Here is a 20,202-nt window from a genome sequence, read left to right as displayed (position 1 = left end):
AAGTCCCTTTCCAGAATCGATTTTAGCCTGCCCGAAGGCTCTACAAGATGTTTCCTATAGAAATGCAGAACTTCCTATAGAAAGCCCCAAAACTTCCTGTAGAAAGCTCAGAACTTCCTGTAGGAGGTTGAATCTTGGCCCAAATGTGTTCAAATCCTAGAAAAAGTGAGTGGCCATGGAGGGAGTGTCTGTGAGGATGTCTGGTAGCTTGGTATGGATCCCTATCCTCGTTTTGTGCGACCTTCTTTATCTGCACTATATTCCCTGCAACCTGCAATAATTCCAGAGATTAGATCTGTTTTTCTTTCTTTTTCTCTTTTTTCTTTTTTTCTGTTTGAGAACAACAGGGGCGCCTCCATGAGGTTTTCACCCCCGCTATCTGCCCTGGGCGCCTCAGAGAGGTTTTCACCCAAGGATCTTTTTTATTCCATTTCTTTATTTTCTGAGAGACAGCTGGGGCGCCTCCATGAGGTTTCCACCCTCACTGTCTGCCCTGGGTGCCTCAGAGAGGTTTTCACCCAGTGATCTTTTTATTCCCTCTTTTTTTTTTTTTTTGATGATCAAGGTGTGGCCGGAATAGAGGCAGAACCTTGCTCTACTACCAGCACTGATTTTTCCACAGTTTCAACGAACTCCTGCCTCGAAAGGGGTTTCTTGTAGCTTTTCAATCGATGCCCATTGACAAGCATGGGGATGGCTTCCTCATCAATGGTCCTGATAAGGATTGAACCATTGTCATTGCATCTCTCCATTGTATATGGTCGTAACCATCTCGTCCTCATCTTTCCTTTGAAATCCTTATATCTTGAGTCATACAGCAACACCCAATCTCCTGGCTGGAATTGCTTTTAATTAAGGTGTCGGTCATGCCATATCTTCCTCTGGAGTTGAACTACTTCTGAGTGGAGGAAGGCCTACATTTGGTGTTTATCTAATCCATTCAGCTGCAATAATCTTTCACGTTGAGCATGGCTGAGATCTAGGTCCAGCTGAGCTGCCACCCTCAATGTGTTGTACTCGAACTCTATGGACAGCGAATCTTTCTTCCCGTAGACCAGCTCATAAGGTGTGAAACCTGTTGTAGTCTTCCAAGTGGTGTTGTAGGCCTAGGTGGCCTCAACTAGGCTATCTGCCCAATCCTTTCTGCTGCTGCTCACAACCTTACTCAAAATCCCTTCCAATGCTCTATTAGTGACTTCCACCTGCCCATTTGCTTGGGGATGATATGGGGTGGAAGTCCTGTGATTGATCTTGTGATGAGCGAGAAAATCTTCAATCAGGTTGGAGGTGAACAGGCTTCCTTGATTGGTGCCTAACTCTCTTGGGTAGCCAAACTTGTAGAAGATATTTTCCCTTAAAAACTGAGCCACCTTTTCTTCTCTTGCTGCTTTGATTTCCTTTGTTTCTGCCCACTTCATCAGATAGTCGGTGCACACAATGATGTAAGACCTTCGCTTTGAAGGAGGGTTGATAGGACCCACAAAGTCCATGCCCCACTTCTCAAATGGCTCAAAGGTCACTTGAGGTTGGAGAGGCATTTCATCCCTTGGAGTCAGTTTCCACATCCTCTGACAACGGTCACACTGGCTGATGTATCTTCTGACATCTTGATGAAGAGTAGGCCAATAGTAGCCTGCCTATAGAATTTTGAAGGCAGTACGTTTTGCTGCAAAGTGGCCTCCACAAGGTCTGTCATGACAGGTTAGGAGGATGTCAAAGATTTCCTCCTCCCTAACACAACGCCTCACGATCTTATCTGGGCCAAGTTTAAACAGGTTGCCCCCGATCCAAGTGAACGGGGCACTCTTCCTTACGATTCTACTCTTCTCCTTTGAGGATAGATGCGGAGGGAACTGTGCTGAGACCAAGTAATTTGCTATATCAGCAAACCATGGAGAGAGTACTGAGATAGCAAATAGATTTTCATCTGGCATCTGGTCATCCACTATTCCTTCTTCACCTGCAGGCAAATCCAATCTAGACAAGAAGTCAGCAACAACATTTTCCTTACCTAGCTTGTCGACAATAGTCAAATCAAATTGCTGCAACAAAAGTAACCATCTAATGATACGAGCATTGACATCAGGCTTATTCATTAAATATCTAATCGCAGCATGATCAGTGTGTACAAATTTTTGATAACTAGTGATGTAGTGTCTGAACTTGTTTAGGGAATGGACTACAGCTAGGAACTCTTTCTCGGTTACAGTATAGTTCATTTCTGCCTTAGACAGGTTTTTGCTGACGAAGTATATGGCATATGGCAGTTTCTCCTCAACTTGTCCTAAGGCTGCCCCTATGGCTTTGTTCGAGGCATCAGTGTGGATGTGGAAAGGTAGGGCCCAGTTTGGACCTCTCAAGATCGGGGCAGACACCAGCTTATCTTTCAACTCATCCAGAGCCCCTTGACAGTCGTCAGTCCATTTGAACTCAACATCTTTCCCTAAGAGGAGAAACAATGGCGAGGCTAGCTTACTGAAATCTTTAATGAATCTTCGATAATATCCTGTTAAGCCTAGGAAACTTCGAACATCTCTTACCTTTTGAGGTGGTGGGACCTTTTGGATGATAGCAATCTTATTAGGATCCACCTGTAATCCTTGCCGAGAAATGGTATGATCTAGCACGGTCCCTTCAGTCATCAGGAATTCACATTTTTCGGGATTGAGGGACAGGTTCATCTCAACACACTTGGTTAGGACTTTTCCTAGATTAGTCAATGCCTCTTTGAAGTTGGACCCATAAGGAGTAAAGTCATCCATACTCCATATAGATTTCTACCGAATCCTGGACCAACTCAGAAAAGATTCTCAATACTGCTCTCTGGAAAGTGGCAGGAGCATTGCATAGCCCAAAGGGAAGGACTTGGTAGGCAAAGGTACCCCATGGACAAGTGAAGGTGGTTTTATATTGGTCCTCCGGGCTTATTTGGATCTGATTATACCCCCTGAACCCATCTAGGAAAGAGAAGAACTTCTTCCCTGCCAGTCCATCCAACACTTGATCTATGAAAGGCAAAGGGAAATGGTCCTTCTTGGTGGCTTTTTTAAGTTCTCAGTAATCTACACAGATTCTCCACTTCCCGTTCTTCTTGGGCACAAGCACTAGAGGTGAGACCCACTCACTATCGGAGATAGGGTAGATTAATCCTGCATCCAACAATTTTTGCAATTCTTCTTTGACAATGTCTTTAAGGGCTGGATTCATTCTCCTCTGAGGCTACCTGACTAGTTTTCAATCTTCTTTAATGTAGATGTGATGGGTACAGACCGAAGAATGGACTCCTTTCATCTCCTTATAGCTCCAAGCGAAAGCATCTAAATGATTGTTCAGTAAGCTACACAGCTCCTTCTCCTGGGAAGGAGATAGGGACGAGCTGATCTTTAAAGTTCTTTTGGGACCAAACTCCACATTCTTAACTCTGTGAGAGGTCGGGTCAGTCATACAGAGGTCCACTAAGGTGCTCGCTTGGGTATCTTCCACCAATTCCTCTAAGGAGAGTGCACTGGGAGGTGAATTTTGAATCAAAGTCTCAATCAGATCATCCTCGGTTTGAGGGCCTCCCCTAGTGGTTTCTACTATGCACAATGGTGTAGAGTAGACCTCATCCTCATCTCCTTCTTCCAACCAGAGTGGTAAGTCATGTTATAGCAAAGGTTGGGCAGGAGGATATAGGACTAGCTACTTGGACATAGGCCCATTCTTGATGGTCATGCTTCCAGCTCAGCAACTGATGTAAGCATCCGCAATGGCTAACCAAGGCCTTCCTAAAATGAGGGGGTATCTAGTGATCTTTTCCTTTGGCTGAAGGACCAAGAAGTCCGCAGGGTACTCCCAAGAGTCAACAGAGACCAAGACATGTTCCACAATCCCTTCGGGAGTCACGGTGGAGCGATCTGCCAACTGCAGGACTGTCGAGGTCTTCCTTAAGGAACTCTGAAGGTTGAGTTTAAGCATGGTGTCCCTGGTCATCACATTAATGGCAGCCCTGAGATCAATCAAGGTATGGGGGATAATGGTTCCATTGATGTCGACATAAACTACGGGACTCCCAGGGTCCAAATACTTTGGACAGATTATTTGCCCCAACATTAGATCAGACAGTTGTCCTATGACATTGATGGTCGAGGCATCTCTCTTTCACCTGCCTGGGTACCTGAAACACTTCTCCTTAATCAATTTGTTGTATATCGGTACATCTTTGATGGCCTAGAGAAGTGGTATTTTCACACACAACTGTTTAAGTTCTCCCAGAAGTTCAGTCTCCTCTGGGTTTGGTTGTGTGGTTACTGTTAGTCGCTCAGGAAAGGGTGGAATGGCTTTGGGTTCACTTTCCTGTTTCTCTTCCTCGTCCTCTGGGGGATGAGGTTGGTGATCTGTAAGGGTCTTCCCGGATCGCAGGTTGATCTCTTGGATCTCCACAACATAGGTGGGGCATGTTGTCTCCCTAGTGTATACCTGCTGGGCCTGTCGGTTGTTGGGGTCCGGGTTCAGTTGAGCAGGCATCTGGAGTTGTCTTGGAGGAGCAAGAGGTAATGGTGGTGGCTGAGCCAATGGTGGAGGCAGAATGGCGGGAGGAGAGTTGTATTGGGACCTCCACCCGAGTTGAGGTGCATTCCACTGAGGTTCCAGCTGGACATGTGAGTGAAACGAATGAGCGGTGGGTTGAGTATGGTATTGAGGTGGATAAGACCACGGAGGAGGTGCGGACCAGGAAGGATGAGCAGGGGGACCCCAAGAAGGCATGTGAGCAGATTGGTTGGGGCTATAATAAGCTTGGGATGTCCCTTGCATCCCCTGCTGGTAAGGTCTGGGCCCATGTGCCCTCCTTTGGTTGAGGAAGTAGAGAGGTTCAGTGGTTCCCTCAGTCCCTTGGTAGATGGCTTTAAATCTAGGCAAGGTCGGGCATTGGTTCATGGGGTGGTTCTCCTCACAATGAAACATACCTCTACTGAGTGCAATGGACACTCGTTCTTAGGGTGCTTCCTCGTACTTCCGGGACAGAAAATGGCCAAAGCCCTCTCAGCTTTCTCTTTCTTTAGTTGGATTCAGAAGGTATCGAGTTGCATGGCAATGGTCTATCTCATCTCACTTTTGAGGTCTTCCATCTGATTAGCAAACTCATGCTTGGAGAAGGTAGTACTAGCTGAAAGTTGATTCCCCCCACCTCTTTTCCGGGCTACCCTAGAGTGGTTTCTAAACACAGTCTTTATCTCCTCATAAGGTAGTTGGTAGATGTCTCCTCCAGCTAGCATGTGAAGGGTATCTAGAAGGTCTTCAGGGACTCCTCGAAGCAGAACCAGCTTTATAGATTCAGGGTCAAGTGTGCACCTAGCCCGTTTATAGCTAAGTTTGAACCTTTCCTCGTAGTCTTCTAAAGACTCATCATTTCCCATGGTCATCCGAAAGATTTCTCCCTTTGTTTCCTTTGACCTACAGTAGTCCTGGTATTTGTTGTTAAAGGCTTGCTGCATCTGAGCCCAAGTGGTGATACTGTTTCCTGGTAACCCCATGGACCAGCGTAATGCTGCATCCTTGAGGGTAGAGGGAAAAAGTTTCAACTTTTGCTCATCTTCTGCATAGTCATAAGTTCGACAAGGGACAACAAACTCAAATAGGAAGGTATCAAGGTCTTGAGTGGTCAATCCATGGAAATGAGGTAAGGATGAGGGACTTATGTTCTTCATCTTCATGTCCCCGTTGGTCTCTCGAATGGGGAAGGTACCTTCTATTCTCTCATCATCGTCTCTACCATTTCTGTTTTCAGTCATGGTCTCAAAAGGAATGTTTTCTTGCTCTTCTTCTGTTATAGGATCTTCATATATCTCAAGAGGTTCACCTATAGGTTCTTCTGGGTCACTACCACCAAAGAAGAGAGAAGGGTGACTCAGTGAAGTGGTGGGGGTGTTGGGTAGGAATTTTCTAGTATTATCTCTGTTTCTACGAGGCATGAAAAGATTTTTGGTTGCTTTTGCTTTTTCTCTACTTGTACCTACAAAACTGAAACAGATGGAATTGCAACTAACTAAAATCTATCTCGCGGAAATGAAAATGCAGAATTGAAATGAAAGCAGGAAAGGACTAATCTATTTTGCTGAAATCAAATTGCGAGAATGAAATGCTAAACTATGCTTGTAGAATTGAAATTCTATTCTATGCTTGCTGAATTGAAATTGCGGAATTGAAAGGCTAATCTATGAAAGAAAGAAATGTCTAATTTACTTTTGTAGAAATGATATTGAAGAATGGAACTGAAATAAACTACTTAGCAGAAGGTTAGAGTAGGAAAATAGAAGAAAAGCAGCAATCACAAATACTCTGATGCTTCCCCGGCAACGACGCCAAAAAGAGTGGTGAGCTCCAGTATTGGAGCAATAATGCTGCAACTCCTGGGACTCCCTTCTTTACTTTTATCAACCAGGTAGTTCGTAACAAACTTGGAAGCGTCGGTGCTGTATGTACAAGTACTAGCTCTTGCCGCAGCTGTCACTTGGTTAGCTGGCACAAGTCTGCTAGGAGCTTAAGCCAACTTCTATGAGCTCTGAGAAGAAGCTTTTTAACTGATGTACGAAAGTGAACTCAAAGAAGTCTGATCTACTTGCAGAAGGAAATTGGAAATCAAAAAGGAAACGTAAACCCTAGCAAACCCTAATTTTACCAGTTATCCCTATTGATGCGAGAAAGAGGATGCAAGCTACTGAAAGAGATGCCATTGACTTCTAGGAAGGTAATACATGTATCTAAGCTACTTCTACAGTAACATCTGAAAAAAACTTCTTTTTGTATTTTTGAATAAGTTGCCAGAATTATCATGCATGCGATTTGACTGTTTTGACTATGCAGAGGTGGATTGGCGAGAGGAAATGCTTGGAGGAGGTCAGGAAGGTTCAGAGAGGGCCTAAGGGGTCCCTAACACGCTTCCATAGAGTTTCACAGAGTTTGGCTATCAAGAAACCTCATTCGTGAGCCTCTACAGGAAGTCTACAGGGGTTCTATAGGATGTCTGTAATTTTCTACGGGATGTCTATATTTTTCTACCGGTTGTCCAGAAATCGGGTTTTAGAGAATGGATGGAGAGAGAAAGGTGAAGGAGTGAGTATGGAGGTAGGATAAGGGGTTAAGGTGGTCTAGGACTTGGTGGATGGAGTTGAGGAAAGATGTAGATGGCTGGATTTGTTCGAGGAGGACTGAAGAAATGTTTCACAAAAATTAGGGTTATGTGAGCAAATGGCAAACGTGAGACAAGAATCCAAGTTAGGGGATGGAGCAGATGGCTTTGATGGAGTATGGACAGATAGAGAAGTGGTACAGGTGCTCTGCAAGTTGTTTTTCCAACTGAACCAACGAAGACTTGTAAAATCAGAGACCTAGTTACATTGACCTAATCTGATCTAGGTGACAGTAAAGAGAATGAACATAAGTTTTAACTGCAATGAAACCATGTATACTAATTGTTAGACTCCGTCTTGTCAGTCCGCTGCAGTCAAATTTACCAAGGTTCATTTCTCGTCATTTGCAGTCATTAAAGAGTCATTTTAATTCTTGAGTCCAGGGTTTGGTCTTGTGCAGGCCAGAGGAAGGTTCAGTAAGTTTTTCAGGGATGTCATCGTCAATAATGTGAGATTGATTCTTCTTCAAAACCCTGTTTTGAAGAAGAAATCATCAAATGTGTTTTTTTTAGAAGATGTGATTTGTCAAAATGTTTCAAATTCTCCAGCTCTTCAAATGGCAGCAGCTTCAGCAGCTCCTGTCCCTGCAAAAGCACAAACAAAAAGAACATCATCAGCAATCAGAGACAAAGAAATCAAACAAAACAGAGTTTTGCATCCAAATGTCAGAATGCCAAATTATACAACGCGCCCAGCTGTTTGGTGGAGTTGATGGTTATAATCTTGAAAGTGAACCATGTGTGGCTTGTAGCTGGCCAGACATTGGCAAGAAAACTCATGCTTTCTCTCGTAGATAAGGCACAACATAATCAACCTTTGAGTGTGGATCCAAAATTTGTTAATGGACTAAGAAGTCTTCTCTGTAATTCAAGTCTGGACAAAGGCAATCACTGGAGAGGGAACAGTGTGATGGAGTAAAGGTCGAATTAGAGAAGTGGAGAGCGAAAATTTGTTTACAGAACCATGGAGTGGAGGTGCGCGCTACCCATACAAGGTGTGCGCTACACACATAGTGCGCGCTATGCACTGGGCCTCACCAGCCAGTGTAAAAAACCACAGGCGCTACGCACATAGCGTGCGCTATGCGTTGGGCAGGGGCGCTACCCATACAGTGACAGAGCCCAGAAAATTTTTGTCTTGTGCCCAGTTTCCTATCGAATCGGCTCCATCGACTTGCAAGTAGGCTTCTAAAGGTTTCTCAATAGATTTTAGCACGATTGTGGTGTTATTAGCTTGCAAGTTTTACTGTATCACCCAACACCTACAGTTCATTTAGAGACTTAGATTTCCGCCTGGACTCAGGTTTTTGGCTTCAACAACAAAATGATGTCTCTGCAAGCTACTTTAGCATGTGATCAAGTCTAATTCAGGTTTGTAACAACTGGGCGTCAGCTGGAACGGAATTTAGAAGCGCAGTCACTGAATGACCTTGGTTTTTCCAAGAGATATGTCCGGTGCCTACAGATATCTGAGGTTGTGAAACAGCATGAAGGATTTGATTGATTTTAGTTGGGAACATAATATGGGGCTAATTGCAAGTTTAAACAATTTCCCTCGTCAGATTTCTTCTAACCTGCAAAGTCAGCAGATGCAGCAAGGAGATCCTATTGGAAACATTCAAGGATTAGTTTCATACCATAACAGTGTAAAAAAAAAAAAAGAATCCGATGCATGGTAATATGAACAATCATCTAAAAAATTATGTTAGTGGAATTGTTAATAATTCTTCTCACAATGCTACAGCCCTGAACAACTATCAAAATCTCTTGCGCCAAAATTCAATGACATCTTGTTCCTTTGGTGGCTCAACGCAAACACCACCATGCAATTCTTTACAAAGCCCATCTCACTCTATTCCATTTCAGGGTGGAGCTTTATCTTCAATGCCAGGAACGCTGCAAAATACCTCTTATTGGTTTTTCTAATTTTATTCAGCAGAACTCTGTGGGTGGAAACCTGCTGCAACAAACATATTCACAGTCATCCCAGGGCAATCAACCTTATCCACAGCAAGTAATACAGCAGTTGTTGCAAGAAATGATGAATAATGGAGGAACATCACAGCAAGCATTGGTTTGGTAAGGCTTAAACAGAAATGTTGGGAATATGCTTAATGGTTTGACTGGATCTAGAGGCCTGGGCATTGGTTCTGGTGCAGTGCGAAGTGGTTCTGACTGGAAGTTGCTTCAGAAATTATGATTGAACATGCATGGCAATCCCTTAGGAAAAAGCACACTACCGATTTCCAGTTGTTCCTTGATAACCAATTACTGCAAGATTTTCCTCCTCCATTGGCAATTGCAACATTATCTTGCAACCATGCAACCCTCTCCGGGCACAGTTGTCATCATTAGCTGGAATTGGTAGAATTTTAGTTTAAAGGCTATTATTATTAAAATCTGTTTTATTCAAATAACAAATGTAACGTGGCAGTAAGAGATCGAAAGGCTAATTTGAAATGAATATATTCATCACAGCAGAAGAATAGGATTCGATCTCCTATTAAGGGCTTCAGTTAAACCTCCAAGTGGATCTGCACTCGAATATTTGTCTCTTAATTGGCCATCAGAGGATTTCAAGGGAAATGTTGGTCTGTTTTTTTTTAGAACAAAAAAATAGTTTTTTCTATTTCTGCAGTTTTAGTTGAAACAACGCCCTTATTGTTGGGTCGATCTGTTTTCTTCTAGTATAGTTTATTTAATGTATGGAAATTTTTTTTGTAAAGGGGGGAGAGTTCTGAGAGCTAGTGGAGGAAAAAGAGAGAGTTTCATTGTACAGTTTTGACAGCGATTTAACGAAAAAATACAGCTCTGACTCCTGAGATTCCTGTGGTATGACATTTGACATATGTTTCTTCTCTGTCTCATACGTTCCTTGTTATGTTTACTGTTTCATTGCATAATCATTTCTAGATGAATGCTTTTAAGTAGAAGGCCAGAATCCAGTTTACTGCTCTGCCTTGGGAGGTATTCATTTTCTATGTTTTCTTCAGTTTGATAAGGATTCAATTATTGCCCTTGTCAACCTTCCAGCGGTCTTTCACTACATATAATTCCAAATTTGATTGTTAAACTTCATGCTTATCTTGCCTCAGGAGATAATTTGCGTTTTTCATTTACTCTCTGCTCTTGCTGTCTTTGCCCCATGCAGCCCAGAAAACCCAATCATTCGTTAAAACCCCTTTTCATATCTTTTTACTAGCCTAAAATCAGTTCCCTTTTAAAAGTCATCTCGCACTCTATTGCTCATTTCATCGAGATTGACTGGAGAGAGCCCTCTCCTGTCCTTGTAGTGCTAGCTACGAGGCTGAGCATGGTTTGATGTGGCCTCGAGTTTTGCCTTCCTCAGCCTGAGGAAGATTTGAGCGCTAACATAGTGGTGACCATACTGGGGAAGATGGTTTGCTGTTGATGTGACATTCGACTTGAAGATTGTCTTGCCCCAGTACATGAAATCAAGTTGCAGATCTGATGCTGATGGTGGACAGCAGTCAGACACATATGAAGGCTGAAACATTCACCTGGCGACTCCAACTCGATCCAGAGATTCCAGTGCTCGCTGATCCACTCATGCAATGGTAGGGTATGTGGCAAACCCTGCACTGTGTGAAGCTGTAAAAGAAGTAAGAAATCAGTTAGCAGATTTTGAAATTAATGAAGTTTTTTTCAATGCCTTGCTTCAATGTTTGAAATCTCCGAAACTTCCTCTTGAAGCTAAAACTGGTGTCTGTGAGTTAGTTGTTGAAAGAATTGAGAAGGAGATTCAGTATTTGAATGAGCAGATCCAGTCATATGATTTCCGAGATCCCAACAAGTTCTTCGAAACTCTTCCTCCTTCAAAACAAGAAATAATAGAGTTGCCTACAGATGTTTGCATTGGTAGTGTGCAGCTGGAGGTATGTATTGCAGAGTTGGGGCAGCAAACAGAGTCTGGCTTTTCTGATCCTATTGCAACATACATGGAAATGTTTTTCAGTTTGACTGACAAATCAAACAGTCTTTTACATGATCAGACTCAGTACATGCATGAAGGGCTACCAGCAATTACATCTGTGTCCTGGTGGAAGCATTCTCAAGCGGCATCATTCTCAGGTTTACTTGAATGGTTGATCTGGCATTTCAGTATTACCTGATCTATTATTTTTGCAGCAAAGTAGGGTAAATTTTGTAAATAAATAAGTAGCCAAAAGGCAACATTTTGTTCTAGTTTCATTACAGTTTAGTTTGAAGTTTTCTGAGTCAGTGTTTCAATCGTTTCAGTCAGTTTCCAGTGAATAAATTAATCTTGTTGTTTCTTCGCAATAATGACTCCATTGCCCAATGGACAGAGGCACTGTCTGCTCTCCCAAAGCTCTGCGGTTCTTGGCAACTCCAAGAAGTGGCAGCTGCCATCCCCATTGGAGCCGATGTTAGACTCTGTCTTGTCAGTCCGCTGTAGTAAAATTTACCAAGGTTCATTTCTCGTCATTTGCAGTCATTAAAGAGTAATTTTAATTCTTAAGTCTAGGGTTTGGTCTTGTGCAGGCCAGAGGAAGGTTCAATAAGTTTTTCAGGGATGTCATCGTCAATAATGTGAGATTGATTCTTCTTCAAAACCCTGTTTTGAAGAAGAAATCATCAAATGTGTTTTTTTAGAAGATGTGATTTGTCAAAATGTTTCAAATTCTCCAGCTCTTCAAATGGCAACAGCTTCAGCAACTCCTGTCCCTGCAAAAGCACAAACAAAAAGAGCATCATCAGCAATCAGAGACAAAGAAATCAAACAAAACAGAGTTATGCATCTAAATGTCAGAATGAAAAATTATACAACGCGCCCAACTTTTTGGTGGAGTTGATGGTTATAATCTTGAAAGTGAACCATGTGTGGCTTGTAGCTGGCCAGACATTGGCAAGAAAACTCATGCTTTCTCTCGTAGATAAGGCACAACATAATCAACCTTTGAGTGTGGATCCAAAATTTGTTAATGGACTAAGAAGTCTTCTCTGTAATTCGAGTATGGACAAAGGCAATCATTGGAGAGGGAACAGTGTGATGGAGTAAAGGTCAAATTAGAGAAGTGGAGAGCGAAACTTTGTTTACAGAACCATGGAGTGGAGGTGCGCGCTACCCATACAAAGTGTGTGCTACGCACATAGTGCACGCTATGCACTGGGCCTCACTAGCCAGTGTAAAAAACCACAGGCGCTACGCACACAGCGTGCGCTACGCGTTGGGCAGGGGCGCTACCCATACAGTGACAGAGCCCAGAAAATTTTTGTCTTGCACCCAGTTTCTTATCAAATCGGCTCCATCGACTTGCAAGTAGGCTTCTAAAGGTTGCTCAGTAGATTTTAGCATGATTGTGGTGTTATTAGCTTGCAAGTTTTACTGTATCACCCAATGCCTACAGTTCATTTAGAGACTTAGATTTTCGCCTGGACTTAGTTTTTTGGCTTCAACGACAAAATGATGGCTCTGCAAGCTACTTTAGCGCGTGATCAAGTCTAATTCAGGTTTGTAACAACTGGGCGTCAGCTGGCACGGAATTTAGAAGCGCAGTCACTGAATGACCTTGGTTTTTCCAAGAGATATGTCTGGTGCCTACAGATATCTGAGGTTGTGAAACAACATGAAGGATTTGATTGATTTTAGTCGGGAACATAATATGGGGCCAATTGCAAGTTTAAACAATTTCCCTCGTCAGATTTCTTCTAACCTGCAAAGTCAGCAGATGCAGCAAGGAGATCCTGTTGGAAACATTCAAGGATTAGTTTCAGACCATAACAGTGTAAAAAAAAAGAATCTGATGCATGGTAATATGAACAATCATCTAAAAAATTATGTTAGTGGAATTGTTAATAATTCTTCTCACAATGCTACAGCCCTGAACAACTATCAAAATCTCTTGTGCCAAAATTCAATGACATCTTGTTCCTTTGGTGGCTCAACGCAAACACCACCATGCAATTCTTTACAAAGCCCATCTCACTCTATTCCATTTCAGGGTGGAGCTTTATCTTCAATGCCAGGAACCCTGCAAAATACCTCTCTTATTGGTTTGTCCAATTCTATTCAGCAGAACTCTGTGGGTGGAAACCTGCTGCAGCAAACATATCCACAGTCATCCCAGGGCAATCAACCTTATCCACAGCAAGTAATACAGCAGTTGTTGCAAGAAATGATGAATAATGGAGGAACATCACAGCAGGCATTGGTTGGGTAAGGCTTAAACGGAAATGTTGGGAATATGCTTAATGGTTCGACTGGATCTGGGGGCCTGGGCATTGGTTCTGGTGCAGTGCGAAGTGGTGCTGACTTGAAGTTGCTTCAGAATTATGATTGAACATGCATGGCAATCCCTTAGGAAAAAGCGCACTACCGATTTCCAGTTGTTCCTCGATAACGGATTACTGCAAGATTTTCCTCCTCCATTGACAATTGCAACATTATCTTGCAACCATGCAACCCTCTCCGGGCACAGTTGTCATCATGAGCTGGAATTGGCAGAATTTTAGTTTAAAGGCTATTATTATTAAAATCCGTTTTATTCAAATAACAAATGTAACGTGGCAGTCAGAGATCGAAAGGCTAATTTGAAATGAAGATATTCATCACAGCAGAAGAATAGGATTCGATCTCCTATTAAGGGCTTCAGTTAAATCTCCAAGTGGATCTGCACTCCAATATTTGTCTCTTAATTGGCCATCAGAGGATTTCAAGGGAAACGTTGGTCTGTTTTTTTTAGAACAGAAAAATAGTTTTTTCTATTTCTGCAATTTCAGTTGAAACAACGCCCTTATTGTTGGGTCGATCTGTTTTCTTCTAGTATAGTTTATTTAATGTATGGAATTTTTTTTTGTAAAGGGGGGAGAGTTCTGAGAGCTGGTGGAGGAAAAAGAGAGAGTTTCATTGTACAGTTTTGATAGGGATTTAATGAAAAAATACAGCTCTGACTTCTGAGATTCCTGTGGTATGACATTTGACATATGTTTCTTCTCTGTCTCATACGTTCCTTGTTATGTTTACTGTTTCATTGCATAATCATTTCTAGATGAATGCTTTTAAGTAGAAGGCCAGAATCCAGTTTACTACTCTGCCTTGGGAGGTATTCATTTTCTATGTTTTCTTCAGTTTGATAAGGATTCAACTATTTCCCTTGTCAACCTCGCAACGGTCTTTCACTACATATAATTCCAAATTTGATTGTTAAACTTCATGCTTATCTTGCCTGAGGAGATAATCTTCGTTTTTCATTTAATCTCTGCTCTTGCTGTCTTTGCCCCATGCAACCCAGAAAACCCAATCATTCGTTAAAACCCCTTTTCATATCTTTTTACTAGCCTAAAATCAGTTCCCTTTTAAAAGTCATCTCGCACTCTATTTCTCATTTCATCGAGATTGACTGGAGAGAGCCCTCTCCTGTCCTCGTAGGGCTAGCTACGAGGCTAAGTGTGGTTAGATGTGGCCTTGAGTTTTGCCTTCCTCAGCCTGAGGCAGATTTGAGCACTAACACTAACTATGCAACTAAGCAATCAAGAATTTGAACATGTAACCAACTTCTGCAAATGAAAATAAAACACTGGTGATTGCATGGCAAAGCAAAGTCAGTGTTTTTATGGGTAGCAAGGTCACCTTGATCCCAACTCCTGATCCCACTGAGGGAGAGGTGAAATCAGAGGTGTTTGATCACCCTTTTCTGAAGCTTTTCCATGTTAATAACCTATCAACTCAATCTGAACATCAAAAGTCTTTCTAATCATCAACAGTGACCTAGTTAATCAGCAAGATTTAATCTACTTAACATAAATGATTTTGCAAATACATAAAGAACAAATAACAATACATAAAGGAGGCCTTGGCACTCGGGTTGGGCCCAACCCCAAGAGCTGTCGGCTCCTATAAAGAACTCAGATCTGATTCCAAGGAAAACTGCTTCTCATTACTCAAAAATAATCATCACAAGAATGTTATACAACAGTAGCTACAAGAAAACAAGCTAAGAAAAGGGCAGCACTATAGTGAAAATACCAACAGTTCCAAAAAAAAACTATGAAGGTTGAGGCCTTCCTATTTGTACACTACGAGGGGCCTAGCAGCCCTCCTAAATTCAAGGGACTCGGCTGTTCCAACTGCTAGTAAACAGTCACTCTTCCTAAAGCTGCTCGGCTACCTTCAGAATTCGTTTTGGTGGCCTGTTGAGCTTGGAGTTGAGGGTGTAGATTTCGAGTAAGGGTCATTTAATGTAAGAGACAACCTTCCTACGAATCCTCACCTCAAGCTTGGCTGTCACCTGTCCCATAATTGCTTGGTTTTGCTCCAAAATTTGTCCAAAAAACCTGAAATAACCACGTATTAGCCTCCTTGGTAGAGTGACCACCTTTATTCGTTCAAATAACATAAACATTAAAAAAAACAGGCATAATCTATGAAAAATGGAGGATTGAACAAGGACAATTAGGCAAAATGAGCCCAATAAGTTACCCAATTCGGGGCTCATCAGAAGGTGAGATATTTTTCATTGTGGCATTTGTTTCTTCATCCACTATAGGGAATCAAAAAGAATTATCTATTTCCCTATTTCCTCTGCCTCCTCCATTATTTCCTCTACCTCTTCCTCTACCCCCTCCTCCAAAGAGTGTGAATTATCCATCCTCTCCTTCTTTTGCCATTATAGTTTCTTCAAGGTCAGTATAGGGTTCAACCTGCAAGGTTACTTTCTCCTCCTCTGGTTCTTCTATTAATGGGATATGGGAGAGAGGTTCTACTTCTTCTTCCCCACCAGGTATTCCTAATTCTTCAACCAAAATGTGCTCCCCTATGGAGGTGAAAAGGATACTCTTGTTGTTGGAGATTCATGATTTTTCTCCTCTAGGACTAACTCAGTAGATGAAGTAGGAGATTCTTTTGATTGGATTTCTTCCCCTAGAATTTCAGGAGTTCTATGGCTAGGAGTATGAGTTTGGGATGGAGGTGTATCTCTTCTTGTTCTTGGTGGAGTAGGTGGTGTTGTAGAATTGAACCCCGGCCTCTAGCTATAAATCTACCCCTAGAGTCTCTTTTTCTATGCATGTCAAATTTTTTTTTTTGAATGTAAGAGATAAGGTTACCTAGTTACACTTCCCCAGCAATGGCACCAAAATGTTTTGTCAATTTAGTATCCTAAATTGCTTTGCATAAATTATCAACCGAGGCTCGTAAGTTGATGAAGTGTAGTGCATTGTATGTGCTAGTTAACCCTTCTTACTTCATTGTTTTGTACTTTATATTGTGTTGGGGGTTTTTGTTCTTTGATCCCTAATGATGTACAATTTGAACTATGAGAAACCGAATCTAAATTTCTTAAAGGTGAACCAAGAGCTCAAAATCTAGTCAAAATCTAAGTTAAGAGAAAGGAAAAAAACAGTGTCTATTTGATTTTGTCATTGATCCTAAGTCAAGAATTTAAAGGTGAAATTTGTAAGGCCAATCAAAATAATTACAGAGAATGAAACTGACTAAAGAACTTTTAGTTGTCCAAGCCTTCAATTTTGAAAGATAACCTTCTTGAGATGGCATACACACAACTTATTGTACTTTATCGTCCAAAGAACTAAATCAAATATGCAGAGAGTAACTAATTAATTTCAATCCTCCTGTGAAGTGAATGTTTAACCATTTAGTTTAGGATGGATATCATCTTGAAATGGTGACCAAAAACATTTATTCACACAGTGCATTGGCAATTTGAACTAGGAAATAAATAACAGAGGAAACAAACAGTAAGTAAACTAATAAAAAATGCATCCTTATTACTTTTCAACCTTACCTTGTTTAAAAAAAAAGTTGTTTCCTTTATGAAATAGATTGAAGAAAGAAGACTACACCATCGAATTCTAACATTATGCCATTGATCAAAACTAAAAGAAAACAAAATACAGGGAATCAACCTAAACTACAAATACTACTAAAAGTAAATAATGAAACTGAACTGAACAGTAAACAAAAGAAAAAGGAAAAAACCTGCTTCAGTGTAGGGGCCTTCTGCAACTGACTGAGTTGAGCCACTAATTGGTTGAAGATATTCTTTCAAATGATCACTTGGTCAAAAACGGCTTCATATTATTAACAGGAAAACAAGTTCCAAAATTACATAGCTGTAATTTTGAGCTTAATACATCCAAAAATTCCGAACTACTCTAAGTTTTGTACAATTGGTATTTAAAGAAAACATTCATAACTATCTTTTGAGGAAAATTAGCTACAGGTGGTCTACATGTATTACAACAGATCTGCGTAAATGGTTTATCAGCTATAGATGACTTTAATTCAAGAAATATGGTTACATAAAATTGTTAACACCGGTGACTAATCGAAGTTAATGTTGCAACAAAACTGTCAGGTTTTATTAATTAACCACGAAGAGTGGAGAAAGAGTCCTATTGCTCTCGGGTTTATGTGTTTGAATCCTCCTTTGACTGTGGTCTTGAGCTAGCTTTCTTTGTCAATCTGGGCTAGGTGACTAGGATAGGATCCATGTCGAGACGATTCTAGAGATGCCCATGTGGCTGGTTTCTTTGTTTGACACTTGTAACCTGTTCAACCATGGAAGTAGCTATGGAACACGTAGTTAGCTGCAAAATAGGCTGCATTCCGTAGCTAATTTGGAAAAACTTATTTCAAATAGAAAAAACATAAAAGTATAACATGTCAATCATTTAATGTCTTCCTTGAGACAAAATCTATCATTTATCAGTGATGGGGATTTTTCTTTTATGGAAAACAAGAGAAAGAAGTGAGAAAATTTGTCAAAGAGAGAGTAATTCTGAGGTCCAACAGGGATCACAACATCCTCTACCACTAGTTTGAATTCATTGGTAACCGAGTGACTCCTAGTCGAAGTGAAGTTCAAGAGGGACAATATGCACCGTTTCTGAGAACAAAGACGAAATAATTCCTACTTTCAAGGGAGCTTTTATCAACTGCCCTTTTGTATAAATAAACAAGATTAAAACCCCATTAGGATTCAAATTTTTTGTTCAGGTAAGTGTAGCTATTGAGCTTGAAGATTGACATTGTTACTTTGAACTTTTATGTGATGTATGAGACCTTTACCTTTTGATATTGAGAAGTTGGATTTTAAGCTATATCTGAGTTAGTTTTAAAGGGTTGAGTCCCTTGGGTTTTGGCCCAACCCAAAGGCTTTGGTCCCTCTTTTTGTACTTATGTTTTGTTCTTGATTATAGGTAGTTCATAGTTTCTTTCATTTCAGTAGAGATTAAGCTATAAAAACTTGTGTTTGCAAGCCTATTCCTCACCCCTCTCATGTTTATGATTTCTTGGAAATAGATGAATATTAGTTGTTCTTCCCTACATTTTATTTCTATAGCATAGAGTTCAATTGAGTGAATAGAATACTGTTATGGCATAAAATAGATGTTATTTAAATTCAACTCATCTTTTCCATCATAGGTTGTCTCATTTTGTTAATGATCAATGGATGTATACATGTGATTGACTGTAGGGTTCTGTTGATCTGCAGGTAAGGTCACCTTCACGAGTTCCATCTTGAACTCCTTCATCTTCTCTTCCCTCCTTCAATTCTATCCCAAAACTCTATTTCCATAAGTTATTTTTCTTAGTATACCGTGAGCATTCATCCTAGTGCAAGAGAGACCTATGAGAGGTCGTGAGCTTGGCTAGGGGATCAACCCAACATCTATTCATTTGATTCAACATCCATCCACCTATGCATACCCTCAATACATCATTTTCACCCTCAAAATGAACTCAAAACCCTTCCTGTAGATTACAAGCTCTTCCGTAGCAATACAAGACCTCTTGTAGTAGCCACCTCTATCAAGCTTGTAACACCACTTTCCTTCATCAGTTTTGATTCTCACTTCAAATTTAGCTTAGTCAAGACGAATAATAAACCCCAGCTATGACTTGATGATTAGGGGAAGCTCCTAGGCCACTCCAACCATTCCTTTTCATCAATACAAAGCATTGTAGAATTAGTTTTTTTATCGCAAGTATGACGCAAGTAAGCTACTAATTTTCAAGCAAGTATGAACTCGATAGATGATACATGCAATTATTATTGGTATTTTGATGAATTCTGCAAGGTAAAATAAATTCCTTTCTACAAGACGATTTGGTAGCTTGATGAATTTTGCAGGATAAAATAACTTTCTTTCAACAATTAGATTGTCCCTTGTCCTTTCATGAATTGATTAGTTAGCATCTACAAGTTGAGTAAATGGAATTTCCACTTTCATAGCTAGAATTAGTTTTCAATTGTGCCTTCATCAGCAAGATTTCATTTTAATTTAGTAGGAGGAATGGTCTCTGAGGACTTTTATCTAATGTCATCACTGAGGGTGGCATGCATGGAATCCAATCTGTTGTGCATATTGCGTTGTCACCTGTAAGTTGGTATGAACCTCGGGTTGTTAATCTGAGCTAAGGAGCCCTTGGTAGTTGCAACATTCTTGGTGCAATACCGGGGCTCACCAACCATCATCACACACATAACAACCATACAACTTACTATATTGTTATAATCACAACTTATTACAATATTTACAATAACAATCTCATATACTTATGCACTTTTGCTTCAAGCAACAAATAAGCATACTATCTATGGAGCTTTATAAGTCCATCTCGATATTATATTTACATTAATATACATATATATACATGTGGACGTTTTTCTCAACCAACAAATAAAAGGATATAATTGTTTAGATAATCTTCGCCAAAATCACATAACCAATCTTTTGTCGACGCATTTCGAACCAACCAATCTGGTTCATCGTCAGGACAAGTTGAAGAACCAATCCGGTTTAGCTGATTAAATAGAGTGTGCAGAGATTCCAACGGCTAAATTCCAACGGCTAATTTGACCTAATGCTCTTGGTCAAACCAATAATTCAATTATTAACATTTCTATAAATAGCTAAAACAGGTAAATATGTTAATTATATATAAGATCATTTAATAATACAATATCCATATTTATTATTTAAATATAATGGTCATAAGTTTGTTAAATAATCTATAATTATTATTA

At 40.6% G+C, this 20,202-nt stretch overlaps 2 pseudogenes; both read left to right on the top strand.

Annotated features, from left to right (window-relative positions):
• The first annotated feature begins 8,836 nt into the window (after nucleotides 1-8,836).
• Nucleotides 8,837-9,368, top strand: LOC149226267 (putative transcriptional regulator SLK3; annotated as a pseudogene).
• A 2,944-nt stretch (nucleotides 9,369-12,312) lies between these two features.
• On the top strand, nucleotides 12,313-13,491 carry LOC149226266 (putative transcriptional regulator SLK2; annotated as a pseudogene).
• The last annotated feature ends 6,711 nt before the right edge of the window (nucleotides 13,492-20,202 follow it).

This window comes from Pinus tabuliformis, chromosome J, assembly GCF_031772625.1.
Source record: "Pinus tabuliformis cultivar Carrire ecotype Pingquan chromosome J, CPIR1, whole genome shotgun sequence".
Lineage (NCBI taxonomy): Eukaryota > Viridiplantae > Streptophyta > Pinopsida > Pinales > Pinaceae > Pinus > Pinus tabuliformis.
The sequence above is the reverse complement of the archived record's forward strand: the minus strand, read 5'-3'. Positions and strand labels throughout refer to the sequence as shown.